Source organism: Callithrix jacchus, chromosome 9 (genome assembly GCF_049354715.1).
Source record: "Callithrix jacchus isolate 240 chromosome 9, calJac240_pri, whole genome shotgun sequence".
Classification (NCBI taxonomy): Eukaryota; Metazoa; Chordata; class Mammalia; order Primates; family Cebidae; genus Callithrix; species Callithrix jacchus.
In genome coordinates this window covers 61,638,824-61,657,397 of record NC_133510.1, presented here as the reverse complement: position 1 = coordinate 61,657,397, position 18,574 = coordinate 61,638,824, and the positions used below count along the sequence as shown (strand labels likewise).

Sequence of the window (18,574 nt, the reverse complement as noted above, 5' to 3'; positions counted from 1 at the left end):
ATAGGAATGCTTGTGATTTTTGCGCACTGATTTTGTATCCCGAGACTTTGCTGAAGTTGCTTATCAGTTTCAGGAGTTTTTGGGCTGAGATGATGGAGTCTTCTAAAAATACTATCATGTTGTCTGCAAATATAGACAATTTGACTTCCTCCTCTTTTAATCGAGTACTCTTTATTTCTTTTTCTTGAGCAAGGCACATCTTACACGGTGGCAGGAGAGATAGAGTGAGGGGGAAAGTGCCACACTTTTAAATAATCAGATTTTCTAGGAACTCAGCCACTATTATGAGACTAGCATGGGGGATATCCTGAAATTTTGATGAAGTTGTTTATCAGATTTAGGAGTCTTCAGGCAGAGACTGGAGTTTTCTATGTATAGATTTGTATCATCTGTGAAGAGATACAGTTTGACTTCCTGTCTTCCTATTTAGATGCCTTTTATTTCTTTCTCTTGCCTGATTGCTCTGGCTAGGACTTTCAAAACTATGTTGAATAGGAGTGATGGGAATAGGCATCTTTAGCTGTTCTGGTTCTCAAGGGGAATGATTCCAGCTTTTGCCTGTTCAGTATGATGTTGGCTCTCGGTTTGTCACATATGGCTTTTATTATTTTGAGGTATGTTCCTTCAGTGTCCAATTTGTTGACAGTTTATATCCTGAAGAGATGTTGAATTTTATCAAAGGCTTTTCTTGTGTCTATTGAGATGATCATGTGGTTTTTGTTTTTAGTTCTGTTTAGGTGATGAATCACATTTGTTGATTTGCATATGTTAAACAATCCTAGCATCCTGGGATAAAGCCTATTTGATCATGGTGAATTAGCTTTTTAATGAGCTGCTGAATTTGGTTTGTTAGCATTTTATTGAGGATTTTTGCATCTATATTCATCAGGGATGTTGGCCTAAAGTTCTTTTTAAAGTTTTTTTTTTTGTCTCTGCCATGTTTTGGTATCAGAATGATGCTGGCTTCATAGTATGAGTTAGGGAGGAGTCCCTCCTCCTAATTTTTTTTTTTTTTGAAATAGTTTAGTAGGATTGATACCAGTTCTTCTTAATATGTCTTGTAGAATTTGGCTTTGAATCTGACTTGTCCAGGGCTTTTGCTGATTGATAGGCTTTTTACTATTAATTCAGTTTTAGAACTCATTATTGGTATGTTCAGACTTTTAATTTCTTTCTGGTTCAATATTAGGAGGTTGTACATTTCCAGGAATTTATCCACTTCTAGGTTTTCTAGTTTGTGTTCATAGAGGTGTTTGTAATAGTTTCTGGGGGTTTCTTATATTTCTATGGGGTTGGTAGTAATGTATTCTTTGTCATTTCTGATTCTGTTTATGGATATTCCTTTTTTTAAAAAATTAGTTTAGCCAGCAGTCTATCTATCTTATTTAGTCTTTAGAAAAGCACTCTGGTTTTCTTGATCTTTTGTATGGTTTTTCACATCACCATTTTGTTCAGTCCAGGTCTGATTTTGGTTATTTCTTCTGCTAGTTTTTGGGCTGGTTTGACAGTTCCTTTAGGCGTGATTTTAGGTTGTTAATTTGAGATCTTTCTAACTTGTTGTTGTGGGCATTTAGCACCACAAACTTTCCTCTTAACACTGCTTTAACTGTGTCCCAGGGATTCTGGTATGTTGTATCTTCATCTATATCAATTTCAAAGAATTTCTTGATTTCTGCCTTTATTTCATTCTCTACCTGAAAGTAATTCAGGACCAGGTTGTTTAATTTCCATGTAATTGTATGGTTTTGAGAAATCTTGGAATTGATTCTATTTTTATTTTGCTGTGCTCCAAGAATGTGGCTGACATAATTTTGTTTTTTAAAAAGTTGTTAAGAATTGCTCTATGGCTGGGCATGTGGTCAATTTTAGAATGTGTACCATGTTTGAATGAAGATGATGTATATTCTTTTACTGTTGGATTCAGTGTTCTGTAATCTATTAGGTCCATTTGCTCAAGTGTCAAGTTTGGATACCAAATATCTTTGTTAGCTTACTGCCTTGATGATCCACCTAATACTGCCAGTGGGTTGTTGAAGTCTTCTGGTGTTATTGTGTGGTTATCTAACTCTCTTCAAATCTCTTCTAAGAACTTGTTTTATGAATCTGGGTGCTTCAGTACTGGGTGCACATGTATTTAGGACAGTTAAGCCTTCTTGTTGAATTGAACTCTTTATCATCATGCAATGCCCTTCTTTGTTACTTTTGATTGTCAGTAAAACCTGTTTTGTCTAGCAACTCCTGTTCTTTTGTGTTTCCATTTATTGAGAGGTTTTTCTCCACCTATTTACTTTGACCCTATGGGTGTCATTGCATGTGAGATGGGTTTCTTGGCAGCATACATTCGGGTCATGCTTCTTTATCCAGCATATCACTCTGTGCATTTTAAGTGGGGTTTTTAGCCCATTTATGTTAAAGGTTAATGTTGATATGTATGGATTTTATCCCATCATTGTGTTGTTAGCAAATTGTTATGTAAATTTGATTGGGTAGGTGCTTTATAGTGTTAATGGTCTTGTGGCCGGTAATGGTCTTTCCTGTCCATGTTTAACATGCCCTTAAGGACCTTTTGTAAGACAGGTTTGGTGGTAATGAATTCTCTTAGCTTGTTTGTAAAGGATTTTAGTTCTCCTTTGCTTATGAAGCTTAGTTTGGCTGGATATAAAATTCTTGGTTGGATTTTTTTTTCTCTAAGACTGCTGAAAATAGGCCCCCAATATCTTCTGGTTCTGCTGAAAGGTCTGCTATTATCTGATGGGGTTCCTTTTGTAGATGAAAGCCTCTTCTCTCTGGCTGGCTTTACTATTTTTTCATTTGCATTGACTTTGGAGAATCTGATGACTATGTGTCCTAGGGATGATAATCTTATATAGCATCTCAGAGGGTTTTCTGAATTTCCTGAGTTTGAATGTTGACTTCTGTAGCAAGGGTGGTGAAATTTTCATGGGTAGTATTCTCATATATGTTTTCCAGGTTGCTTGTTCTCTCTTTTGGGGATGCCAATGAGTTGTAAGTTTATATAACACCCTATTTCTCAGAGGTTTTGTTCATTTTTAAAACTTCTTTTTTCATTATTTTCATCTGTCTGAATTTATTTAAAGAACTGGTCTTTGAGCTCTGAGATTCTTTCCTCAGCTTTGTGTATTCTGCTGTTAATACTTCTGATTATATTACAAAATTATTGTAGTAAGTTTTTCAGCTCTATCAGATCAGTTTAGTTCTTTCTTAAAATGGCTGTTTAATCTTTCAGCTCTTGAATCATTTTACTGGATTCCTGGGATTGGGTTTCTTCTTTCTCCAGAATCTCAGTAGTCTTAATTGCCATCCAGATTCTGAATCCTATGTCTGTCATTTCAGCCATTTGAGACTGGTTAAGAACCATTATGGGGAGCTAGTGAAGTCATTTGGAGGTAAGACACTCTAGCTTTCTAACCTTTAGAGTTTCAGAGTTTTGTGCTTTTTTTCTTTAATCTATGTGTTTGAGCTGATGTTTCTTTAATCTTTAAAGTTGCTTTAAAGGGCTTTTTGCTTTCAAACTCTTTGATGCACTTGAGGGTTTGACGGCAATATAAGCTGGATTTAGCTGACTGGTTTTGTTTCTGAATGATTTCATGGGGCCAAGGCTCAGCTCAGCATTCTTTTCTGTGTGCTGTGACCCTAGGGGTCTGGGACTAGGTCCATGTCTTTGTTCTCTGTCCCCTTGATGTTAAGTACCTACAGCACTGCAGGGACTGAGATATTCCTAGTCAGCTGGTAACAACACTGATTGGGAGGGATGCTGGAAAAAGTACTTTGTCAGGGCAGTGACAGCAGAGCCTGTGCTCACATACACATGCAGCAGTAGCAGGGTGGTTGTGTGGTGGGGTCTGCACCCATGCACTAGTGGCAGTGGTGTGGTGGGGTCCACATGAGCACATCAGTAGCAGCAGGGTGATGGGGTTGCATGTGCACACATGTACCATCAAAGCAGTGGGGGGAGGCTGAGAGTGCGTGTTGCAAAGTGGTGGTGGCAGTGGGCGGGTGTGTGCTGGTGGGGGCCCATCTGCAGAAGCTCTGTAATGGTTAGACAAAATCTGCATGCAAAAGAGTTATAGCAGTGACCACTGGGAAGCACCCTGGTTGGACATCTTGAGGTTGTACTACAAGTGGGTGCAGCCAGGCAGGACCCCTGGAAGAAGCCAACAGATAGAGGGGTGCTCAGTTCAGACTGGCCCCATCTTGTGGGCAAGATAGCTCTGTTCTTTTTAAATCCAACAGTTGACAAAGGCAAAGCCACCTAGAAGAGCCTGGTGAGTCTTGGGGGATGGGCATCCCTGGCCATGCTCCACTAGAATCATTCTCATGCCAAACTCTCTGGGCTCCATGCAGACTAGAGTCCTGTTCCTGCCTGCATGGAGCCCAGAGAAGCTCTTCCTCCCAGCTCAAATATCCATGGAGGTCATAGGGTCTCCTGCAGCTAGGCTCTGGAGTTTGTGGCTTGTCTGGGCCACTCCATACCTATTTTACTCACCATTTCCCCATGAGCCACTCAGGACCAGGAATGAATTCTGGGGCTTGGCAAACCTGTGCAATGTTTCCAGCTTCCTGCTGCTTCAGCCCAGGGTCTGCATCCTCCCTCTGTTTACTCTCAGTGCCTACCTTCTGAAGATTTGCTCAAAGTGTGATGTTCTTCTTGCTGGTCTGTTCTCACTGGGAGAAGTTCTTACTGACTATGTCTAGTCAAACCATCTTGGCCCACATGTCTGTAAATACTTTCACTTACATCTCTCATAAGTTTTTTAAAAAACTTAACCATTATGCCATTATCATACCTAGAAAAATGAGTAATAATTTCTTATCATTTTCTAATACCTAGTCTGTGTTCAAATTGTCCCTATATCTTTTCAGTTGGTTTATTTGAAATAGAATCTAAACAAGGACCAAAATCATATTTGATTATTATGTCTTTTAAATTTCTTTTAATCAGTTTCTCCTTTTCTTTTTTATAGTGTTTACATGTGCCTTAATATTTTATAGCACTGACATGTTTTAATCCACTACCATTATTGCTCTTTTTGATTTTCTTTAGGTTAATACAAGCTTCCTCAAGTTGGTCCTATTTCCCTTTGACATGAACTCATGGGTTCATGTCAAAGCTTCCTTTTGAAAGGATGTCCCAGACCCATCTTGTGGCATTTTCTGCTTCAGATTCAGAATAAGTCATTTATTTAAGGAGCCCTTTTCTTTTTAGTGGGAAATGGTATATAGATGCTACAACCTGGTTCTAGGAGTGTTCACTGCTACTGTAAGACATTTGAAAGTTTATTTTACAGCCTGTTCAATAAGGTACCAAATAAAAATAGCTGGATGTTCCATCTGTAACTCAGTCCAATCTGACATATTGTAATACATGTTATATGAATAGGGACCATTGAGTGGAGGTGGTTTTTTTTTTTCCCCAGGAACATGTGCACTTTATTGAATACCATTGTAGGAAAGTGTGTGAGGATAAAGGGCTGATACAGGACTCAGCTCATGGGCAGGGTGAGGAATGAAAGGTGGAGTATGTGGGAAACAGGTCATGGGCAGAGCCCCTGGCCTGGATGATTCCTGATTGATGCTTAGCAGAATGGTCATGATGATGCCCAAAAATCAGGGCCCAGATGTTCAGGCACTTGGCAGTGGAGACATAGGCCTAGGCCCGGGTCAGGTCACCAACCATCTTCCTGTCCCTAGACTTCACGGAGTAAATGAACACTGTGAAGCCCAGACAGCGGGAGTTCACAAAGAGGGTGTTAAACAGGGACCAGATGACATGGTTGGGCATGGAGGTCTCCCTGCCAATGTGGATCATGGTGGATGTTGGGGAGCTGGGTTATGGGGCACCCCCAGCACATCAACCTCATGCTTCTCCTTCAGCATCTCATAGTTGAGAGAATAGTCGACGTTGGTGGGAGTGAAGAAGGTTTGGATAGTGTGGTTCATGGTGTCCAGGGAAGACCAGCTGTGGTCGGGTTGCTGGGATGGTTTTCAGTGGGTCCTACCTTTCCCTGCTAGTTTCGATTTCTCCTGAGTGGAGTTTCTGCAGTGACAGGAGCTCTTTAAGATGGGTTACCACTATGTTACAGCAAAATTGAAGTAGACATTATTCTATTGTCCCTTCCCAGCTTTGTTATCTATGTCCTTTCCCCCTTTCCTGAGTCTTGCTCAGGGTTTTCAGGTGCTAATTTATTTCCTCTCACTTAGGAAAAAAGCTCATTTACATTCATATTGTTAGTGACAACCATCCAAGTGAAGGAGTATGTTGTAGGGGGAAAAAAGGAGTTTTTTAGGCAAATGAAACAGGGTTTCAATCTAGGCTCTCCTTGTTACATTTTATAAAAAGGATGCCTGGAAATGTCTGGATTGAGATTGCTGAACCCCAAAAAATGTGTCATTGGGAAGGAAGATGTTTCTGGGTTGAGGACGCCTTTCACATGTCTCTCAAATTCTATGTTTAATCATTTAATTTTATGTTTGGTAAGAAAATAAGAACTCTTTGTAAAGTTTTATCACATAAAAAAATCATATTTGTAGGTACTGAAAACAAAACAAACTCTTACAAATCTCTCCTGATGTCAACAGGCATTGAATACATTTTTGTAGAAAGACTTTCAGAACATGGAAAGCCATACATCCTGTACATCCAGGGGTTAAAGCGGAAAGGATATATATATACACATATGTATATTTTTGGTACTGGAGTAAATATGTCAAGCATGGCCATATTTGCATATGCTGTATTTTAAAATCGTGTTTTAAACTGCCTCATATATTCTGATTCTGGCAAGTGGAAGGCAAGGAGGTCACCTGTACAGCTGGTGCAAGTAATGGAATTCCCATCAGGCACATTTTGAAGCTCCAAAGTAATGTGACAAACAGAACACTCCATCTGTTGGGAGCCCATTGAGATGAGCACCAGCTCCACAGACACTTTAATATGGGTAGCGTATTTTGAGGACAACCATTTATATTAAATATATTTAATTTCATTTGCTTTTTGTGTAATTATTCTAGAAGTAGTCACAAATCTGAACTGTACAGGAGCACATGCACTGGCAAGAATATATAATGTTTCTGTCTTAATGATACTACATGAAGAAAAATAATGGAAACATATTTCAACACGAGACATTTTATAAATCATGCATTATTAAAAACTGTTTAATCAAAGCTTGGTGGCAGTTTACTCATAATATTGAAAATGCCCATGAATAACTACATGAAGAATATTTGGGATAAGAAAGTATAATAAATAATTTCTAAAACATGCTGTCATTTTAAACACTTTGGGTCATTAAAGGAAAAATATAGGTAATTAAACAGAAAAATTCCTTTTAGTGAATTATTAAATGTAATACTAACTGGATTGAGGTCTTCTCAGAAGAAGGGGCAGGCAAAAAAATTTTATTGAATATAAGTGTTAGGATAGGTGGGATCACTGCAGCTTCTACTAATATAATTAACCCTTAGCTTCAATATTTTTACTTAACTTTGGTAGATCTCATTTGGGAGCAGCAGTACTCAATCAAGATATGTCCTTTGTGAGGTGTGTCACAAGTAATTTATTATTTATAACAGCTACCAAAGTTTTAAAATGAATTACTTGTTAGAAATTACAGCAAACTCAAAGTGATCTGCATGATGAGGTCATCCAAGGACATGGGTCTCTTTGGCACTCTGTGAGCCTTAAATGATGTGAGTGAGTTGGTGAAGGGGAAATTGTACACAACCTGCAGCACATTCCATCTGCATCTTAATCTTGGTGCTACACATGAATGCCATTCATCATGTATGTTGCAGTGGGTATAAAAGAGTGGGAACTGCCAAATACCTGATACGCAAAGGCTGATTATGGTGCTAGAGACCCCTTTAGGGCTGGCCTCATAATCCCTCTACTTCTTGCTTAGCTCTTCATGATAGGGATGATGCTTAGTGTTTCCAGAGGTCAATGTTTCTGTTACCGTCTTTTAATTAAATGTCCTTCTATAACACTTGTGTGAAGAACGCTCACAAAGGAGAGCTCCTACTTGCCCAGGAATGTATGTTTTTCTGGATTATGGAGTCAGGATCCGAGAAAAGCAAAATGTAACATCATTAGACAAAAGTAAAAAACATGCAGTTATAACCAATAATGGGATCTTTATTAAGCTCTTTTTATGATTGATAATATTACATATTCACTAATTTTCATCAAACTATTCCAAAAAATTGAAGAGGAGGAAATTCTCCCTAATTCATTCTATGAGGTGAGCGTTTACCTTAATACCAAAACCAGACGATGACTCAACAAAAAAAGAGAAAACTGTAGGCCAATATCCCCAATGAACAGAGACTCCAAAACCCTCAGCAGAATACTAACGAATTGAAATCCGTAGCACATCAAAAAGAGTATATCATGTGGAGATTTGTCCTAGAGATGCATGATGATTTCAAATACAGAATCAATAAACATGATACATCACATCAACACATGGACAAAAATAATATGATAATCTCAGAAGATGCAGAAAAAGCATTTGATAAAATTAACTCTTCATGACAAAAATGCTCAACAAACTAGACGTAGAAGGGACATACCTCAACATACTAAAGACCATATGTCACAAACTCACAGCTAATATATGGACTGAAGAAAAGCTGATAGCCTTTCCTCTATGAAAAGGTATAAGACAAGGATGCCCACTTTTACCACTCCTATTCAACATAGTACTGGAAGTCCTAGCCAGAGCAATGAAGCAAGAGGAAGAAATAAAAGGTATCTAAGCTGGAAAAGAGGAAGTCAAATTGCCCTTCTTTGCCCTCTTTGCAGATGAAATGGCCTTATGTCTAGAAAAACCTAAGACCCTCACAAAAAACTCTTAGATTTGATGAATTTGGTAAAACTGTAGAATACAAAATTAACAAACAAAAACCAGCAGCATTTCTATATACTAATAATGGACTAGCTGAGAAAGAAATCAAGAAGGCATCCCATTTACAATAGTTACAAAAAATATATAGAAATAAATTTACCCAAGGAAGTAAAAGACTTGTACAAGGAAAACTACAAAACACTGATGAAAGAAATGGAAGATGATACAAAAAAATGGAAAGACATCCCATGCTCATGGATTGGAAGAATTAATTTTGTTAAAATGACCTTACTGCCCAAAGCAATCTACAGATTCAATGCAATTCCTATCAAAATACTAATACCAGAATAGCACGATATTGGTATAAAGATAGACACATAGATCAATGGAACAGAATAGAGATCCCAGAAATAAAATTTACAGCCAACTAATTTCTTTTTTTTTTTTTTTTTAAATTATACTTTAAGTTTTGGAGTACATGGGCAGAACATATAGGTTTGTTACATAGGTATACATGTGCTATGGTGAATGTAAGCTGTTTAAATTATACTGTATTTATTATGTATATACATTTTTTCATAAAGCATTTTGTAAAAATCCTTAGAATAAATTATCATAAGATTTGTTTTTTTTTTTTTAAAGCTTTATTTTTATAGGTTTTTAGGGAACAGCTTTATTTTTATAGGTTTATAGGTTTTGGTTATATGCATAAGTTCTTTAGTGGTGATTTCTGAGATTTTGGTGCCCATCACCCAAGCAGTGTACACTGTACCCAATGCCTAGTCTTTTATCTCTTGCCACCCCCCCTTTCCCCCAAGTTCCCAAAGTTCAATGTATTCTTCATATGCCTTTGCATCCTCATAGCTTAGCTCCCACAAATGTGTGAGAACATATGATGTTAAGTTTTCCATTTCTGAGTCACTTCACTTAGAATAATAGTCTCCAATTCCATCCAGGTTGCTGCAAATGCCATTGTTTCATTCCTTTTTATGGCTGAGTAGTATTCTTTTACATATATATATGTTACATATATGTTATATAAAGTAGTATTCTTTTATATATATTCATTCCACAATTTCTTTATCCATTTGTTGATTGATGGGCATTTGGACTGGTTCTGGACTTTTGCAATTACAGATTGTGCTGCTATAAACATGCTTGTCCAAATATCTCTTTCATATAATGACTTATTTTCCTCTGAGAAAATACCTAGTAGTAGGATTGCTAGATCAAGTGGTAGATCTACATCTAGTTCTTTAAGGAATCTTCACCATGTTTTCTATAGTGGTTGTACTAGTTTACATTCCCACCAACAGTGTAAAAGTGTTCCATTTTTACTGCATCTTTACCAACATCTATTATTTTTTGATTTTTTTGATTATGGCCATTCTTGCAGGAGTGAAGTGGTATGGCATTGTGGTTTTGATTCATATTTACCTGATAACTAGTGACTTTGAGTGTTTTTCCATATCCTTATTGGCCATTTGTATATCTTCTTTTGAGGATTATCTATTCATGCCCTTAGCCCACTTTTTGATGGAATTATATTCTTTTTTCTTGCTGATTTGTTTGAGTTCTTTGACAATTCTGGATATGAGTCCTTTTTTGGATGTACAGATTGTGAAGATTTTCTCCCACTCCATGGGTTGTCCATTAAATCTGCTGATTATCTCTTTTGCTGTACAGAGCTTTTTAGTTTAATTAAGTCTCATCTATTTATCTTTGTTTTTGTTGCATTTTCTTTTGGGTTCTTGGACATGAAGTCTTTGCCTAAGCCAGTGTCTAGGAGAGTTTTTCCAGTGTTATCTTTCAGAATCTTTATAGTTTCAGGTCTTAGATTTAAGTCTTTTATCCATCTTGAGTTGATTTTTGTGTAGAGTGAGCGATGAGAATCCAGTTTCATTCTTCTACATATGGCTTGCCAATTATCCTGGCACCATTTGTAAAATACAGTGTCCTTTCCCTACTTTATGTTTTTGTTTGCTTTGTCAAGAGTCAGTTGGCTGTAAGTATCTGACTTTATTTCTGGGCTCTCTATTTTGTCCCATTAGTCTGTGTGCCTATTTTTACACCAATGCTATGCTGTTTTGGTATATATGGCTTATAATATAGTTTCAAGTCAGATAATGTGATGCCTCCAGATTTTTATTTTATTTTATTATTTATTTATTTATTTATTTATTGAGACGGAGTTTCGCTCTTGTTACCCAGGCTGGAGTGCAATGGCGCAATCTCGGCTCACCGCAACCTCTGCCTCCTGGGTTCAGGCAATTCTCCTGCCTCAGCCTCCTGAGTAGCTGGGATTACATGCATGTGCCACTGTGCCCAGCTAATTTTTTGTATTTTTAGTAGAGACAGGGTTTCACCATGTTGACCAGCATGGTCTTGATCTATTGACCTCATGATCCACCTGCCTTGATTTTTTTTTTTAACTTAGTCTTGCTTTGTATAGCCAACTGATTTCTGACAAAGGCACCAAGAACATACACTGGGGAAAGAACACCTTATCAATAAATGATGCTGGGAAAATTGGATTGCTATATGCAGAAGAATGAAATTAGATTCCTATTTCTCACTACAGTCAAAAATCAAGTCAAAATGGATTAGATACTTAAATGCAAGAAGAAAACATAAAGAAACTATTTCAGGATATTGATTTAGGCAAAGATTTTATGACTAAGGCCAAAGCAGAGGCAACAAAAACAAAAATAGACAAATGAGACTATATTAAAGTACAAAGCTTCTGCACAGCAAAGGAAACCACCAAAAAAGTGAAAAGGCAACATGTTGAATGGGAGAAAATATTTGCAAACTATTCATTTGACAAGGGACTAATATCCAGAATATACTGGTAACTTGAACAACTCAACAGTAAACACACACACACACATACTCCAATTAAAAAGTGGGAAAATGACATGATAGACATTTCTCAAAAGAAGATATACAAATGGCCAATATGACAGGCATTTGAAAAAATTACCAACATCACTAATCATTAGGAAAATGTAAATCAAAACCACAGAGATATGATCTTACCTTAATTAGAACAGCTATTATTAAAAAGACAAGGGGGACTTAGGAAGATGGTGCTGTAGGACCGACTCAGGATTGCAGCTCCTAGTCAATCCGCAGAGGGTGAGTGGATGCCACATTTCCATACGGATCTTTATTGTCCGCAGACTATGAGATTCCCAGGTGTAAGAGCCCCATGGGCCACATGGCAGTTTGGGCCAGTGTGGCTGTTTGGGCCGGTGCGGCTGTTTGGGCCGAGGCCACAGTGCAGTGACACTCCATACAAAATACGCTGGTTTGGTTGCCCTGTTAAACCGGCAACTGGAGATTTCAGAAGGCAGATTAGCACATTCATCTGATTAAATGAGACTTAAACAGAAAGCCAGCCCAGGAGATTCCTGGGCAGCAATGTGGTTTGAGCTGGCGCAGTGGGTCACTACATGGGAAATCACACAGATCCCGGCGCCCTTGCAGCAGGCAACTGAAACACCTGGGGAAGAATCAACCACTCAACTTAAAAAAAAAAAAAAGGGCTCTGAGGCAGGGAGCAAGGTGATCAGGCTCAGCGGGTCCCACCCCCACAAAAACAAACAAAACAGCAATTGGAAACCCTCAGGGTTGAGAGTTTTATGGCAAACACAGCAAAACCCAGGATGGTGCAACTTGGAGGGGGAGGGGCGTCCACTATTACCGAGGCACTTGACTCCTACGGAGCTACACTGCTATTGCTGATGCAGCCTGCCATTGCCTAGGCAACCCGCCATTGCCGGGCAACCCGCAATAACAGAGAGAGTCCACCACTACAGAGGCAAGCACACTCATATAAAGGGGATTACAGGGAATTACACATGGCAGCAGGGTGGAGCCCACAGCAACAGGGCGGAGTCCAAGACAGCAGGGCAGAACCCACAGCAGCAGGGTGGAGCCCATGGCACCACAGGCAAGCAGTGATTAGACTGCTCCTTGCTGGGCAGGACAGTGCAACGGATACTCATAAATGGAGCCCCAACTCCCCGGGACAGAGCACCCGAGGGAAAAAAAAAGGGGGCTTTATGAGTTCTGCTGCAGGGGACTTAAATGTACCTGCCTAGCAGCCCTGAATGAACAACGGAGCTCACAGCTCAGCACTTGAGCTCCTATAAAGTACAGACAGTCTCCTTAAGCAGCTCCCTGACCCCCGTATATCCAAAGAGTCATCACACAAAGGACTGATCAGACTGACATTTGGCAGGCATCATTCAGGGATAAAGTTAGCAGAAAAAGAATCTGGTAGCAATCCTCATGGTCCGCAGCTGCTACAGGAGTTCCCCAGGCAAGCAAGGCCTGGAGTGGACCTCAGCAGTCCTACAGCAGAGGGGCCAGACTGTTAGAAGGAAAACTAAGAAACAGAAATACTTCATCATCAACAATCTGGATGTCCATTCAGAGACCCAATCGGAAAATCAGCAACCACTCAGACGACAGGTGGATAAATCCACAAATATGGGAAGAAACCAGTGCAAAAAGGAGGAAAACACCCGAAACCAGAACACCTTGCCTCCTACAAAGGACCAAAACTCCTCACCAGCAAGAGAACAAAGCTGGACGGAGAATGAGTGTGATGAAATGATGGAATCAGACTTCAGAAGGTGGGTAATGAGAAACTTCCGTGAGCTAAAAGAACATGTTCTAAATCAATGCAAAGAAAGTAAGAACCTTGAAAAAATATTTGAAAGAAAATTTGAGAAAATGATAACAAGAATGGACAACTTAGAGAGGAATATGAGTGAATTGAAGGAGCTGAAAAACACAACACGAGAACTTCGTGAAGCATGCACAAGTTACAACAGCCGAATTGACCAAGCAGAAGAAAGGATATCAGAGGTCGAAGATCAACTCAATGAAATAAAACGAGGAGGCAGGATTAGAAAAAGCACAAAAAGGAATGAACAAAGTCTCCAAGAAATGTGGAACTATGTGAAGAGGCCTAATCTGTGTTTGATAGGTGTACCTGAATGTGACGAAGAGAATGAATCCAAGCTAAAAAATACTCTTCAGAATATTATCCAGGAAAATTTCCCCAACCTAGCAAGGCAGGCCAATATTCAAGTCCAGGAAATACAGAGAATCCCAAAAGGATATTCTGCAAGAAGAGCAACCCCAAGGCACATAATCATTAGATTCACCAGGGTTGAAATAAGGGAGAAAATGCTAAGGGCAGCCAGAGAGAAAGGTCGGGTCACCCACAAAGGGAAGCCCATCAGACTCACAGCAGATCTCTTGGCAGAAACCCTACAAGCCAGAAGAGAGGGGGGCCAATATTCAACCTCCTCAAAGGAAAGAACTTTCAACCCAGAATTTCATATCCAACCAAACTGAGCTTCATAAGTGAAGAAAAAATAAAATCCTTTGCAAACAAGCAAGTACTCAGAGATTTTGTCACCACCAGGCCTGCTTTACAAGAGCTCCTGAAAGAGACACTACACATAGAAAAGAACAACAAGATCCAGCCGTTCCAAAAATATACCAAATGCTAAAGAGCATCAACAAAATGAAGAATCTGCATCAATGAATGGGCAAAACAGCCAGCTAGCATCAAAATGGCAGTATCAAATTCACACATAACGATATTAACCCTAAATGTAAATGGGCTAAATGCACCAATCAAAAGACACAGACTGGCAAATTGGATAAAAAGCCAAAACCCATTGGTGTGCCGTATCCAGGAAACCCATCTCACATGCCAGGATACACAAAGCTTCAAAATAAAGGGATGGAGGAAGATTTACCAAGCAAATGGAGAGCAAAAAAAAGCAGGTGTTGCAATTCTTGTCTCTGATAAAATAGACTTTAAAGCAACAAAGATCAAAAGAGACAAAGAAGGACATTACATAATGGTAAAAGGATCAATACAATAAGAAGAGCTAATGATCCTAAATATATATGGACCCAATACAGGAGCACCCAGATATATAAGGCAAGTTCTTAATGACTTACAAACAGACTTAGACTCCCACGCAATAATAGTGGGAGACTTTAACACTCCACTGTCGATATTAGACAGATCAACCAGACAGAAAATTAATAAGGATATCCAGGACTTGAATTCAGACCTGGAACAAACAAACATGATAGACATTTACAGAACTCTACCCCCCAAATCTACAAAATATGCATTCTTTTCAGCACCATATCACACCTACTCTAAAACTGACCACATAATTGGAAGTAAATCACTCCTCAGCAAATGCAAAACAACTGAAATCATAACAAACAGTCTCTCAGACCATAGTGCAATCAAATTAGAACTCAGAATTCAGAAACTAACTCAGAACCGCACAGCTTCATGGAAACTGAACAACTGGCTCCTGAATGTTGATTGGATAAACAATGAAATGAAGGCAGAAATAAAGAAGTTCTTCGAAACCAGTGAGAATGAAGACACAACATACCAGAATCTCTGGGACATATTTAAAGCAGTCTCTAGAGGAATATATAGCAATAAGTGCACACATGAGAAAAGTGGAGAGATCCAAAATTGACACTCTATTGTCAAAATTGAAAGAACTAGAAGAGCAAGATTAAAAAAACTCAAAACCTAGCAGAAGACGAGAAATAACAAGGATCAGATCAGAACTGAAGGAGATAGAGACACAAAAAACCCTTCAAAAAATCAATAAATCCAAGAGCTGGTTTTTTGGAAAGTTCAACAAAACAGACAGACCACTAGCCAGACTGATAGAAAAGAAAAGAGAGAATAACCAAATAGATGCAATAAAAAATGATAAAGGGGATATCACCACAGATTCCACAGAAATTCAAACCATCATCAGAGAATATTACAAACAACTCCATGCACATAAACTAGTAAACCTGGAAGAAATGGATAAATTCCTGGACTCCTGTGCCCTCCCAAGCCTAAACCAGCAGGAAGGCGAAACTATGAACAGACCAATAAGAAGGTCTGAAGTCAAGGCAGCAATTAAGAGCCTACCACACAAAAAAAGCCCAGGTCCAGATGAGTTCACAGCCGAATTCTACCAGACACACAAAGAGGAGCTGGTACCATTCCTTCTGAAACTATTCCAAATAATCCAAAAAGAGGGAATCCTTCCCAAATCATTTTATGAGACCAACATCATCCTGATACCAAAACCTGGCAGAGATCCAACAAGAAAAGAAAACTTCAGGCCAATATCCATGATGAACATAGATGCAAAAATCTTCAATAAAATACTGGCAAGTCAATTGCAACAGCATATCAAAAAGCTTATCCATTATGATCAAGTAGGATTGATCCTGGGGATGCAAGGCTGGTTCAACAGACGCAAGTCTATAAACGTAATTCACCACATAAACAGAACCAAAAACAAAAGCACAGATTATCTCAATTGACACAGAGAAGGCCTTTGACAAAATTCAACAGCCCTTTATGCTAAAAACCCTCAATAAACTCGGTATTGATGGAACGTATCTCAAAATAATAAAAGCTATTTATGACAAACAAACATCCAATATCATACTGAATGGGCAAAAACTGGAAGCATTCCCTTTGAAATCTGGTGCTAGACAAGGATGCCCTTTCTCACCACTCCTATTCAATATAGTACTGGAAGTTCTCGCCAGAGCAATCAGGCAAGAAAAAGAAATAAAGTGTATTCAAATAGGAAAGGAGGAAGCCAAATTGTCTCTATTTGGAGACGACATGATAGTATATTCAGAAGACCCCATTGTCTCAGCCCAAAAACTCCTGAAACTGATAAACAACTTCAGCAAAGTCTCAGGACATAAAATCAATGTGCAAAAATCACAAGCATTCCTATACACCAATAACAGACTTAAAGAGAGCCAAATCAAGAATGAACTGCCATTCACAATTGCTACAAAGAGAATAAAGTACCTAGGAATACAACTTACAAGGAACGTAAGGGACCTCTTCAAGGAAAACTACAAACCACTGCTCAACAAAATAAGAGAGGACACAAACAGATGGAGAAACATTCCATGTTCATGGTTAGGAAGAATCAATATTGTGAAAATGGCCATACCGCCCAAGGGTAATTTACAGACTCAGTGCTATCCCCATCAAGATACCATTGACTTTCTTCACAGAACTGGAGAAAACCGCCTTGAACTTCATATGGAACCAAAAGAGAGCCCGCATAGCCAAGTCAATTCTAAGCAAAGAACACAGCAGGAGGCATTACACTACTGGACTTCAAACTATACTACAAGGCTACAGTAATCAAAAGAGCATGGTACTGGTACCAAAACAGAGAAATAGACCAATGGAACAGAAAAGAGGCATTGGAGTCAACAGAACATATCTACAACCATACGATCTTTGATAAACCTGACAAAAACAAGCAATGGGGAAAGGACTCCTTATTTAATAAATGGTGTTGGGAAAACTGGCTACCATGTGCAGAAAGCAGAAACTGGACCCCTTCCTGACACCTTACACTACAATTAACTCCAGATGGATTAAAGACTTAAACATAAGGCCCGGCACCATAAAAACCCTAGAAGAAAATCTAGGCAAAACCATTCAGGACATAGGAGTAGGCAAGGACTTCATGAACAAAACATCAAGAGCATTGGTAACAAGAGCCAAAATAGACAAATGGACCTAATCAAACTCCACAGCTTCTGCATGGCAAAAGAAACAGTCACTAGAGTGAATCGGCAACCAACAGAATGGGAAAACATTTTTGCAGTTTACCCATCTGACAAAGGGCTAATATCCAGAATTTACAAAGAACTAAAACAGATTTACAAGAAAAAAACAAACAAGCCCATTCAAAAATGGGTAAAGGATATGAACAGACACTTTACAAAAGAAGACATACATGAGGCCAACAAACATATGAAAAATGCTCATCGTCACTGGTCATTAGAGAGATGCAAATCAAAACCACATTGAGATACCATCTCACGCCAGTTAGAATGGCGATCATTAAAAAATCTGGAGACAACAGATGCTGGAGAGGATATGGAGAAATAGGAACACTTTGACACTGCTGGTGGGAGTGTAAATTAGTTCAACCATTGTGGAAGACAGTGTGGCCATTCCTCAAGGACCTAGAAATAGAAATTCCATTTGACCTAGCAATCCCATTACTGGGTATATATCCAAAGGACTATAAATCGGTCTAGTATAAGGACACATGCACACGAATGTTCATTGCAGCACTGTGTACAATAGCAAAGACCTGGAACCAACCCAAATGGCCATCGATGATAGACTGGACTGGGAAAATGTGGCACATATACACCATGGAATGTTATGCAGCAATCAAAAATGATGAGTTCGTGTCGTTTGTAGGGACATGGATGAATCTGGAGAACATCATTCTCAGCAAACTGACACAAGAACAGAAGATGAAATACTGCATATTCTCACTCATAGGCGGGTGAGGAACAATGAGAAGACCTGAACACAGGGAAGGGAGCACTACACAGTGGGATCTATTGGGGGAATAGGGGAGGGACAGCGGGGGGTGGAGCTGGGGAGGGATAGCATGGGGAGAAATGCCAAATGTGGGTGAAGGGGAGGAAGGCAGCAAAACACACGGCCACGTTTGTACCTATGCAACTATCTTGCATGTTCTACACATGTACCCCAAAACCTAAAATGCAATAAAAAGTATAAAAAAATAAAAAGACAAAAAAAAGATGCTTGGAAGGATGCAGAGAAAAGGAAACTCTTA

The 18,574-nt window shown here is 39.0% G+C and overlaps 1 long non-coding RNA gene across 1 annotated transcript in view; it reads left to right on the top strand.

Annotated features, from left to right (window-relative positions):
- Nucleotides 1–18,574, top strand: part of LOC108593301 (uncharacterized) — a 148,177-nt gene that overhangs the window by 51,099 nt on the left and 78,504 nt on the right. The window lies entirely within an intron of this gene.